The sequence below is a fragment of the Anolis carolinensis genome, chromosome 3 (genome assembly GCF_035594765.1).
Source record: "Anolis carolinensis isolate JA03-04 chromosome 3, rAnoCar3.1.pri, whole genome shotgun sequence".
Taxonomy (NCBI): Eukaryota; Metazoa; Chordata; class Lepidosauria; order Squamata; family Dactyloidae; genus Anolis; species Anolis carolinensis.
The window spans coordinates 138,447,470-138,460,856 of NC_085843.1; the positions used below are offsets into that span (position 1 = coordinate 138,447,470).

General features: G+C 37.6%; 1 protein-coding gene across 1 annotated transcript in view; it reads right to left on the reverse strand.

The window, feature by feature from the left end:
• abcc4 (ATP binding cassette subfamily C member 4 (PEL blood group)) overlaps window positions 1-13,387 on the reverse strand; it is a 196,885-nt gene that overhangs the window by 111,963 nt on the left and 71,535 nt on the right. The gene's annotated exons all lie outside the window — the stretch shown is intronic.

Here is a 13,387-nt window from a genome sequence, read left to right on the forward strand (position 1 = left end):
ATTTAAAGAAAAATATGCAGCCTTGTTTTGGAGAACATAAATCTTGTTTAACTGGAATAAAAAAGATGCAATTTTCACTTATGATGGAATTGCTTTGCAATTGTCTATATTTGGCATCATCTCTATTCTGAGGCCCTTCCACTATACTTTGGGTAGCCACCTCTCCCATACAGCAATTATTACTGAGACAGAGAGTGAGCAAAGTATCTCAAAACAGTAGTGTGAGAAGCTAAAACTGTATTTTTTGCTTCACAGAAACTCTGTTAGGTACAGTTAATTTCAGAATATGTTGCTTTCTCAAAACCAGGTGGAATTCAACTTTTTCCCAATTAGTGTATTCAACTGCAGAGTATGGAGGACCATCTATGAATGTTAAACAGCTATCCCATGAAGTCACCCAACCAATGAATACAGAGGAAAAGGAGAAGTGTTTGTGTGTGGATGGAATTGATTATTTGCCAGTTGTTTCTTACCACCTCCACTGCTGCACTATAACATTTTTAATTGTGATTTCAATAACAACAGTTTTCATCTTAAGTCAGGCTTAGCAAGTGGTCAAATGTTTGGTTTCTGGGAGGAAATCAAAGTGCAACCAAAGATTTGACCACTGTCTAAATTTGACTTAACTGAACACAGCTCAAGATGGACACCAATGTTATGGGAAGTCCTCTTTGAAATGATGTAGGGCAGAAGTAACAAATCCATGTGTCATATCGGTACCTCTTTGTGTGTTAATTAGGGTTTGGGGTCCCTAGAAATATTTGTAGTTCTTCCAGTTCACATGGGTCCCATGTCCCTAGCCGCTGCGAAAGTTGAGGGCCAACTGTATTTGCATATGATGTGGCTCTTCAACTTAAGGTATTGCCACAGAAGTTTCAAAGGAAGAAAACATCGAAGGAAGGTAGAAATTAAGACCAACAACATGAGTGTGCTTGCATTGATATGAAATGCATTTCAAGAAGGAGAGACTGTCTGTCTGGAACAACCTAACTTCCCTCTTATGAAGCCATCAGCCTCAGGCATTGAAACACTGTTTTGTTTCATCATCAATCTAGTATTTTGTCATTATGAGATTGAATATTCTTCAGTGACCTACCTGCATGAATTTCTTTCTTTTCTCTTTCTTACTTTCTTGTTATCTCATTATAAAGTCTCTTACTGTCTTTTTGATTTCTATTCCAATCATTTCCTAAATCGCTTAGGTTTTCTTCGCCAGTCAGCAATCAGAATAATTAATATCAATTGGCCTCTGGCACTAAAAACAAACTATACTCACTAATCTGAGCACAAAGACATTCAGTCTAAAAGAGGGAGATATGTCCTTTCTTTTAAAAAGCAGTTTAATAATCTTTCTGTGTGTTTTCCAGTGATTTCAAATTTTTAGCCTTTTCACAGTATACTTAAGCCTCTCATTGGATTCACCAACAAATTATCATAGTATCTATCTACCTACCTATACATCCATCCATCTATTTTTTTTTCCCTCTGGAGCTTTGTTACTGACCAATCCAAGCACTACACACGAGATTTATCCTGCCTACATAGCTTTCCTGAAACAAAAATATATTAATACAAAATACCGAATATATAAATGCATTATTCTGGCCTTAAATGACCAACTGTTTCAAACACATCATATAACAGACATTCGTATGGAATGTCTGTCTATGTTCATTAAGAAGGATTTAAAGACATAGCATCTTTCAGAATGAGAACTGATGTTTCTCTGGACCCCAATGATGTGGATTGGAGGAGTTCACAAAAATTACTAAATATATTCATGTATAAGTTGACTTCATTTATAAGTTGAGGGCAAGTTCTGAGGCCAAAATTACGGATTTTGATACGACCTGTGGATAAGTCAAGGGGAAATTCTGCAGAGAGGGGAAAGCACCAATATAATCACAGGGAGCCAGCCATCCCTGGTAGCTACTGCAATTCCACGCTCATGCATTCAAAAAAGCCAACAGTGACACTAAGTTATGAACTGAGGGTCTATGGACCTGTTTGTGGTTCCGTGGAAAGATTTCATGCTGTTGTCTCACCAAACTACAACTGCCAGGATTCCATAGCATTGAGCCATGGAAGTTAAAGTGATGTCAAACTGTATTAATGCTATACTGCAGATGCATCTTCAGATTAGTTTTTCTACACATTTGCCACAGACCTGTGTTCAGCTTGATTTATCTCCACAACGTGTTGCAGATTTGACTATGAACAAAATTTTCCCTTTACAAGTATGCAAATGCTTTTCACAGATTACTGTGCCAACCAATACTCTTTTATAAAGCCACATAGACCTCAAAGCACCGATTTCCTAATAAAGCATGCAAAAGAATTCCCTAACTGGCAGTGCCTATTGCAAAAATTTGCAAAAGGATGTGACATACAGGCAGGAGGGACAAACTGAGGTGTATATGTCAATCTGAGAGTTTCCCTTCTTACAATGCTGCTAAAAAATATCGACATGTTTTCAGAAATCCACATCACACCACTTTCTTAATCCCAAATGAATAATATTATCAGCAACCATTAAAAAGGAAGAAAGAGGAAGAACCCAATGATGAAAATCCAATAAACATAGGCACGAAGTCAAGATGTTTATACAACTTCAAAACATGTTGCAGTTACGGTTGTTCAATAACGGTATGTTCACAGTTCATCCCTTCTGCTCTGCAAAAATTGAGACAAGTGAAGTTTTTTAAAAAATTAAAAACTGACACAGGAATAACTCAGAAGGACATCTGACATCAGAGAGTGTGAACTGGATTTAAATCCCAGGCTATGATTCATCACAGAGGTTTAAATTAGATTATCTGCTAACAAGAAGTAGCAGCATTAAAAAGGGTGACTGCCTTCAGGAAAATTAAAAAGGGATGTTCCCAGTGGCATATGTTTCAACTTTAAAAGGATCTGAAAGTCAATCCTTTGTCTCCTCCTTCCTCCCACTTCCACAGCAGAAAACAAACAATTGCAGTAATTTCTTTGGTAGCCCCAAACTTTGCTTCAGTGCACTACCATATGAAATGCATCTTATGAAATGATGCCCTTATTTATAAACCAATTTAAGATCACAAGGTTTCAAGAAACCAAGACTTATTTTATTGGCAAACCCCTTCATCAAAACTTTACACTCTACAATAATCAGCACATGGTGTGGGAAAGCAATATTATTTCTTTTAATTAAATCACTTGGGAAAATGTCAACAGCAACAGTTTTGTAAGGATTCAATAATGAACTTATGCTTATCCTTGTAGAATGCAGATGTACTATACAAAGACAACAAAATTAACAAAGGTACAGGTAAACCCAAACTACAATCCTATGTTCATCTAGTGCATTGGTTCTCAATCTGTGAGTCCCCCGCCTTCAACTCCCAGAAATCTTAACAGCTGGTAAACTGGCTGGGATTTCTGAGAGTTGTAACGCAAAACACCTGGGGACCCACAGGCTGAGAACCACTAATCTAGTGGCATTAGAAGGCCATTATGTCCTGCACTGAATTCACATGCATTTTGCCTCCTCAAATACTTACGCACATAAACTTGACGCTGGACTATATCTAAAGATTGTGGAGAACATGTGTTTTTTTTTTTTGTAAAATACTATGTTGTGCAAAGGTTTTGTGTCATCTTTTGTAATCTAATCTTTTAAAACATGAGCACAGAGGTGAAACTTATCTTTATTGTGTCTGATCTGAACAGATAAAGAGACAAATATGGCTATGAAAGCTACAGTGTGAACAGTCATACATTTTGTGGGTCAGACAATAAAGAGATGTCTAAAGTAACTCTTAGTAGAAAGTAATAGAATTTTAAGGCACTTTAACCTATACCTTAGTGGGATTTATTTCTGAGAAGACACGTCTAGGCTTGTGCTGTAAATAAGCCATAAGTAGCAAGTCGTTGTGTGCTTTCTAATTGCCTCTGATTTATGGTGACATAAAGGCAAGCTTACCATGGGGTTTTCTTGGCAAGATTTGTTCGGAGTGGGGTGGCCTTGCCTTCCTCTGTAACTGGAAGACAGTGACTTACCCAAGGTCACCCAGTGAGTTTCCTTGGCTGAGAAGGGATTTGAACCCTGGTCTCCAGAGTTGTAGTCCAATGCTTAAACTACAACACCACATTGGTTATCAATGCAGCAGGTAAATAAAATAATGTAAATAATAGAAATGAAATAATGCAGCCCAGATCAATACAACAATCAAGCATTTGCTTTTCTTTAGGGGATCAAAATATTTACAATTAGACCCTAACTGGCACAATTGAAAGTTCTGTTGTCATAGGCTATAAGGAACCAAATCATGCTATCACTTTAATGGGAAACATGGATATTAAAAGAAATTACATTATTTCAGTAACCCTCTAAATAATAATAATAATAATAATAATAATAATAATAATAATAATAATAATAATAGCTGATAAGGAGAAGACCTGGCTCTGGCTCACGAATGGGACCCTGAAGAAGGAGACAGAAGGCCTGATCCTTGCAGCCCAGAAGCAAGCCATCAGAACAAAGGCAATTCAGGCCAAGATCGAAAAATCAGCTGATGACCCAAAATGCAGACTGTGCAAAGAAACCGACGAAACCATTGATCATATCCTCAGCTGCTGTAAGAAAATCGCACAGACAGACTACAAACAGAGGCACAACTATGTGGCCCAAATGATTCATTGGAACTTATGCCTCAAGTACCACCTTCCAGCAGCAAAGAACTGGTGGGATCACAAACCTGCAAAAGTATTGGAAAATGAACACGCAAAGATACTGTGGGACTTCCGAATCCAGACTGACAAAGTTCTGGAACACAACACACCAGACATCACAGTTGTGGGGGGGAAAAAGATTTGGATCATTGATGTCGCCATCCCAGGTGACAGTCGCATTGACGAAAAACAACAGGAAAAACTCAGCCGCTATCAGGACCTCAAGATTGAACTTCAGAGACTCTGGCAGACCAGTGTAGGTGGTCCCGGTGGTGATGGGCACACTAGGTGCCGTGCCAAAAGATCTCAGCCGGCATTTGGAAACCATAGACATGGACAAAATTACGATCTGCCAGCTGCAAAGGGCCACCCTACTGGGATCTGCACGCATCATCCGAAAATACATCACACAGTCCTAGACACTTGGGAAGTGTTCGACTTGTGATTTTGTGATATGAAATCCAGAATATCTATCTTGTTTGCTGTGTCATAATAAAATCATCATCATCATCATCATCATCATCTTCTTCTTCTTCTTCTTCTTCTTCTTCTTCTTCTTCTTCTTCTTCTTCTTCTTCTTCTTCTTCTTCTTCTTCTTCTTCAATTATATTCTGCCCTAACTCCCCAAGGGGACTCAGGGTGATTCCAACAAACAGAAAGGCAAACATTCAATGTCTCAATACAACAAATACAAACATAGTAACACAAAATCGCCCAACATATAAAAAAATATTATAACATGACACTTAAAATTAATTAAAATGTAACCTATCAAATAAATTATATCTAACCAAAATCAAAAACATCGAACATCCACATCAATTTATAAAAGCTGACGAAGGTTCACTAAAATATATAAGCTGGTTATGTGGCCAGTGATGTTAACTGGGCTGACAGGGTCTACAATACCTGAGTACAAATCGGAAGTATGGTGGCTGTATATCCTCATCTAATCTTCCTCCTCTGAGCCCCCACAAAACCAGGTTAACCTGTACTCACTGCAACCACCATGTGAACACATTTGTGGATATCCAGTTTATGTAAGCTGTTGTGGTTTCAGAATAACCTTTTTCCCTTATTTTGGGAGTGTTCAGAAAAACCCAGTGTGCCGTACAGAAAGAGATGCTGTGTCATGAGTTCCTGCATTTTACAACTAACAGGGGCATATATTATTCAAGGATCTGAGAATCCAAACTGTTGGTATTATCACACACTTGCAATTTAGGGTAACATTTTCCTTTTAAGAGACCTTAAATTAAGCTCAAACATCCAATCCTTATTTCTACCTCTAATTTTTTACTCTTCACAAAGCCCTTGCTTTCCACTCACTTCCTTACTTTCTTCACTCTTCTCATCAACTGAATATGTGGTTTCTAAATCTGTGAAGTGTTTTCGGGAAAAAAGTCACTCCCAGATCCTCCTGAGTCCCAAACACTCGGCAACTGTTACATAATCTTGCCAGGTGCTTGCAATCTGGCAGACGCCTAATTAATTCATCCAGATGCTCCAGCACAGATTACTCCGGATCATCTGGGAGAGAGTATTCCGTGCATTGCAAAAACCAGCAGCAAATATTAAAATGATTTAATTGTAAGGGTCTTTAGTGCATTCCAACTCACAGATTCCCAAATCACAGACTCCAAGAGTATGTTTTCTTATGGAGTGCATCCTTTCTCTTGGTTACTAGCTTGTAGGGGAGGGGGGAAGCTAACACAGACAAGGTGTGCTTATCGTTGTTTTGTTTATGCTGGGAGTTGATTTGGTGACGACACATAGTGGACTAAAGTGCAAAATGAAAACCTATCCTGGCTCTCCCTAAAATCTGATCATGTTTAAATTTCCACCTACAAAATCCAGGGATAAAAATGTCAGCCACAGGCTAAAGGCTGTATGGATACTGCCTTTAAATTATAAGGTTTGTAGCTTTGTGGCTGATTTTACAGTCTGCAGAAGAGAGGTTCTCTATATGCACACACCTTGCCGTATCTCTATAGAGGGTTTTCTGTGTCATCACCCTGCTCATATGCAAACTGCTACAAAAGTTATTCAGGTATATCACTCGCAATCATCATCGTCGTCGTCGTCGTCATCATCATTCAGGAACTGCCAAAACCCAGTATCTGAATTCTGTGAAATTGCCCTAAGAATGCCATGTACTTATTATCATGTCATAACGCAGGTTTATATCACTGACTTTGTTTTTGCAACTAGTAGTTGGATTAGATTTCAAACATCCCTACAAATGAGCACTTCATTCTCTTTAGTTCTTCCTTTTTTGCACTCTTTTGCACTAAATTAGCAGCCACTTTTTGTGTTATAATACCCAGATACTTGGTAAAGCGTTTAACGTCAAGCCATTTTCACCACCAGAATAGAACAAGACAGAGGACACAACAAGGCAACCAAAGGGCATTTGTGCTCATGTCACACTTTGGAAATGGAAAGATCAACACGCACTAATCTATATTTAAGGAATCTTTTTCATCACAAGAGTGGAATATATACTATTTTATCTCTGATGTTGTTTCAACAGTAGAGAAGGAAGAAGGCCAAGTGATGGGCAGACTGAGAAGTCCCCTGGATCCAAAAGCCTTATGTTGTTCTACCATGTTTTTGAAAAGCAAAGAGAAAACATGCCAGCTGGAAAGCTATTGCAGTTATTTTTTTTAACTGTCCCCATACCAACTTCAGCCTTGAAAGAAATTATCTCAACTGGGTTTTGGAAGAGAAAGTTCCTAAACTGTGGATTCTCCTTTCCCTGCAGCCCTAAATTGCTCTACCTATCTATTCAAAAACTATGGTAAACATTGTAGTATAGTCTTCAAATGATACACAGATCCTAGATCTGCACGTGTGGAGTTGTATATCTCAAATCATTTCCTTCTCTATACATGTAAAATGAAGTGGGTGGGTATCTGTTTAGCCTAGCCTTTTCCCCATCATGTACTAACTGTCTGCATACAAAGAGATGATGATATGGTACTGAAAGATTTATCATTCCAATTCAACTCACCCTATTATTCTATGTAGTATTAAAAACATAGAAATGCATATCCAACATGGTGCTGTTATCTTCCTTGGTAGTCCCATGCCCTATACAACTTACAACCCCACCCTCAATAAGCAACACTATAGTAACATTGGATTTAACTATGCAAACAGATGGTACACACACACAAAACCCTTAGTGTAATATTTACTGATCTTAGCCTACACCTCGCCAGTTCCATAAAGGTTATGAACAAAACGTTAAAGAATTATCACCTAATAGGTGCAAGAGTAAGTAAGCTATTTAAACTTGGAACAAAAGGTATTATGATACTAATAGCTGTAGAAGAACACCTCCCATAAAAATCATTCAATATCACACCCTGATAAGGCTAAAAATACACAGAACCATTGTTTTATTGTTATATGAAAAAACATTTAAAGTGTTCTTTTCTCTTTAAACATGTGGCACCCAAACAGGTTTCTTTGCCACACCTCTTACTTCAACCTACTAACTGTTTCATGCTTACACCCAAAAATAATATTTAGAGTGTTATGTGGCTATTCAAGATCTTTATGCCTGATGCAACTCTGCTGTACTTTCTGAACGTGATTCTTACTTTTACTGATTTTCTGGAAAAAGCTTGTTATTTTTTTGGAAATTAAAAAAATATACAAGAAATTACTTTCCAAAAGTTATCATGCACTTTGCTTGCATAATAACACAAAACTTGCAGATATTTGTCTGAAGTTAGCATAATTGCACACATTGTCAAGCATCTAATTTGTCAATTCATAATACTTCATACTCCTTTTGTTCACAGAAAAATATGCATTTGTAGTTGGATATCTTTAAGATACTAAAATCTTTTCAGTTTCTCAAAAAAGAGAGCACCGTAAGTCACCCTGGACAGGCATAACACTCCAGTCTTCTGGCACTGTGCCTAAATGCTTATGCCAATGACGAATGACAACAGCAATGAAATATTTTAACACGAAGCTTTGACTTGTATACGGCCCGATGATCTGTCAAAAATACTACCTGCTATAAAAATTAAAGGCCTTCAGACCAGTATTTCTTGTTTAAACATGCTACCAGCTGAGCAGAGTCACCTGCGTGAACAAGCATAGATTCATGAACACTGTCAAGAGCAGTCTTGCCATTCAGTTGATCAAATGGTAATTCAATATCTCCAGTTATCACCATATTAATGTTCAGCATGCTTAAATATCATATTCACTGAGTACACTACCATTTTGGGAGATCACAGCTTTATCTTTTTTATATATAACATGCCTTGGGTTATGTGATTATGGGACTTCTGACACAAAAAGTAACTTTTTTACGCTCTCTTCGAAACACTTTTAACACAGAGATGCTTCAATAGTAAGAACAGTTAGCACCTTATTCTAGGAAAAAAACTGTATTTTAGATATATTTTCCTATATACACATCTCTTTTTTTGGGTGTTGGGTTTATATATCTAAGATCTGCCTGAACTATGAACTATGATATCTCCATTTCTCCAAAACAGGGGTCGCTTCTATGGTTTTTTCAGACCTACCATCAGACATCCTTATGCTCAAAACCACCAAGGTCAGATTTCAGAATTGCAGTCTAAGCAATGGCCCACCCAAATGTCTACTGGCTTCTTAATCCACATTCTTGCAAACAATAAATAACACGTAAACAACACACAGCTTTTCTGAGACCACAATTACACATATTTTTTCAGTACTTGCTTTTTGGATTCCATTGTGGCTATAACATACAGTATTCCAAGTAGACAATGAAATGTGAGTAGGGCAACATCTATCCTATAATCTTGCACCGCTAGAAATACAAATACAAACCCAAGCCATCTAGACAGAAAACAATCTCAAACTCAGAATTCAGCCCCCTCCCCCCTGAAAAGACAGACAGACAAGGAAAAAAGCTAACACACACCTGGGTCTTATATCCATGTCTTCACAAGGGCAATTGAATTGAATTAGCCTTTCTTCCAATATGCACAAAATAACAAACTACTTCTGAGACCTTCTCCAGTTCAGAATCGCAAGATACCATGCATCCCATCACAAACTTCCCTGCGTACAAGCAGTTTACTTCCACTAAGAGTATGCCAAGGGGACATTTTTACGTACATATAATGGAAGCCATAAGCCTACATTCTCAATAGACAATTATATAACCTAAATATTTCTTTCTTGTGCTCAAACACTGGCATTAAATGTGGTAAAAGAAATCTTTCTCGCTCTCCCCATTCCCATCGCACAAATTAGGTGCAAAGCAGGATAAAGTAGCTCATGCTGCCCTCTTGTGCTAGACTAACAAAAAACTAAGAAAAGGAGAGCAGTATTTATTTATTCAATTGAACACGTAATAAAAGATTACACAAAACACATGTTAAAATGAATATGCTTTACACTTAATATAATAAAGTTGCACAGTAAATCAACTAATAGAGCATGGAACATTAATTAAGCATTTACCAAGATGTCAGCAATATACATAAAGGGGACACAGATGTTCTGTTTTCCACCCTATTCATATACATTTACCAGAGCATGCAAAAGTTACAACCCTTTCCACCACCATGGTCATGGTGACTGGAGGCAGAGGTTTGAAAGCTGTAGTCCAAAAAAGGTAAATTTTCCACGTTCTGATTTAACCATGATTCTCTTCCCTAATCATGGTAGAAACAATAACTGAGCACCAACATAGCTATTAATCAGATAAGCAAAAACATTTAATCCATTTAATCAGACATTTCAACAGATTTTGTTGCTTTTATCCAACTAGGACCTAGGACCTTATCACACTGGGATGTAATCCATTTATATCAGTATGCATGCCCTATTTTTTAGGACTGGATGCATACTGTATTGAGACGGGATACATACTCTCCTCATCACACCTGATTATTAAGATTCTTATGATTTGAAAATACTGCTCTTTGACTCATCACACCACGCAAGGCTGGCTCTTCCCAAACCATTCAAAACTCCCCCTACATCTCTCTATGACCTTTTAAATAGTATCATTGCTGATGAGATGCATACAGATTTTCCTATCACACACAAAAACAGGGCTTCAGCAATGGAAGAATCCATACTATTTTTAAAAAAAACACAATTAGAATTCCATTCACAAATAATGTTTCTGCGACGCTATGCAGATGGATTCCAACAGAATATTGACGGGATAGAGCAAATGTCATGTGATTGGACCCATTCAAAATCATTCTCAAACAGTCTCAGAAAAGGAGTATTTCCTAATGTGATAAGGTCCCTAATCTATTTAAGGATTTCCTCTACTATTTTCTTGCTTTTCGTTTTTAAAATTTGTTTTATATGACAAACCATTTTGTATGATGACGTACAGCCTGATGTAATGGAAGACTATAGAAAATGTTTTAAATCAAGTTATAGGACATCATCCCATGAACTTTGGGCTCTGTTTCCATGCACTTAAGAAACGGAGCCCCACTGGAGTCCCACAGAGGCCATCACATGACTTCCAGTGGGAATTTGTGGGGCTCCATTTCCACAGCGCATGAAAAAGGAGCCAGAAGCCCATCTTCAGGTGTCAAGTGTTACCGACTCAAAACAGATTCAAGATGGGAGAAACCGGGGGAAAGATGAGTAAGGACACAGGGTAGTTGGACATCCCTCAAGACAGCGAAAGACAGGAGGGAACAGGGTAAGATGGTTCCCTCTCCTTCCCCTTGTTCTGTCTGATGAAGTTCCCATCAAACATTACAAAAGCCACACCGGACATTATAAGCATGCCTTAGCTTGAAAAAGTGAGCCCTAGAGAATACATATAGGGAAACAACAACAAGGCCAGCTAGCATAAGCATAAAGGATAAAGAATTAAGGAAGAGCTTTAAGACTGCACTGAGTCAAACGTGGTTAATTGCCTTGATATTATCATGAATTCACAACTTCCTTTATACGAAAGAATTTCAAATGTGGAAGGAAATATTCTATAGGTTGTTTTGGATTCTGGAGCAGCCAAAGGCTGCTGAAGGCTTCCATAGCTTCTGTTCTTTCCAGTTTGACAAACTAGCAAATTTTCTGCACAGAAAGAGAAAGATAAGGTCTCATGTCCTGCTGAGCTTTGGAGCAGGGAGAACATTCTGTCTGCTCCACAGCACAGCATGAGAGATCTCCCATGAAATCTCAGCAAAATGACTACTATCCTGTTGCATATCCTTCTCATAAAGGGGCCAGGTGCCTTTGCATCAATAAGCACATTCCTGGCATCTTGATCAATGCATGCCATGATTTGTAGATCTACTTCAAGCCAAGATTTCACATCCCATTTGTCAGGAGATCTTTAATTAGACTGAACATTTAATCATGGTTTAAGAAAAATAAATAACACTTAAGACTTACATCTGGGAAAGGCAAAATGCTACAGAATGCCCAACAGGTGAGCAAGTGTTCACTTAAGCCTTCTTTGATATGTACGTTAGCCTTTGGGGCTAAGAACTGAATTTTTAGTATGGTACTTTGATAATATCATCTACTCTGTAGAGCAATGGTTCTCAAACTGTGGGTCCCCAGGTGTTTTGGCCTACAACACCCAGAAATCCCAGCCAGTTTACCAGCTGTTAGGATTTCTGGGAGTTGGAGGCCAAAATATCTGGGGACCCACAGGTTGAGAAACACTGCTGTAGAGATTCACACATTGCATTTAATTCTATTTAAATTTTGTGTTCAGCATGCATCTCCTTGAGCAGTCTCCTCTAACAAAACTGAAAAACGGTTGAACACACAAGCAAGCAAATGGGTTTTATCAGCCATGTTCAACACGCTACTTTTTAAAAAGAATGTGATTATATTTAAAAATCTATTTGCTATGCCTTTTCTCAAAAAACATCAAATGAAGCTTGCATTCCTTTCCCAAACTCATATTTTCCCATTTTCCCAACTGACCACATTCTGCGGTGTATTGTTGTGATGCTATACAACCCTAGGAGAAACTTTATTCATGCATCCATATGGTATGCTGGGGTGAGAATTATGATTGTATCATAAATATAAACATGTTTCTGATACAAAGAATAAAATCTCCTGGGGGAAAGCATTCTAGATTTCTTCTCTAACCTTACCAAAAAGACGTTCATGACATTCTTTCAAAAGGCACAGGAAGCAATGGGAAGAATGGAGGCACGGACGAATCATCACTTTAAATAATTTAGTATATAAAGTTAAAAGATTACCAATAATATTTATTTGTCAGTACACATTGGCTGATTGCTATATATTTCTATCTCAAAAATAAATAATAAAATAGGTACATTTTGCACACAGTATGAACAGATGGCTAGATATACCAAGTAAGCCTTAAATGGCATATTTTGGCCTTTAATTCACACAGACAACGAAAGGGTCAGAAGATCTTTTCCAGTCACTTTCTTTCTCAACTCTCACATGCTGCTATTGTTAGCAAATCCTAACCCATTTCTTCCAGTTTAATTTAGCTACAAAGCCTAACAAAATAGTATCAAGATTAAGCAGAAAGATAAACAAATTGGTAAACAATATTGAATATCTATAAAAATGAGCACTGAAATTTTATACAATTGCCCAGATAACAACTTATTGCTTTAATATTATAGCAAAACATTTTGATATTTCACCAGCCTGAAAAAAACGTTTTTATAAATGTTTATTTATG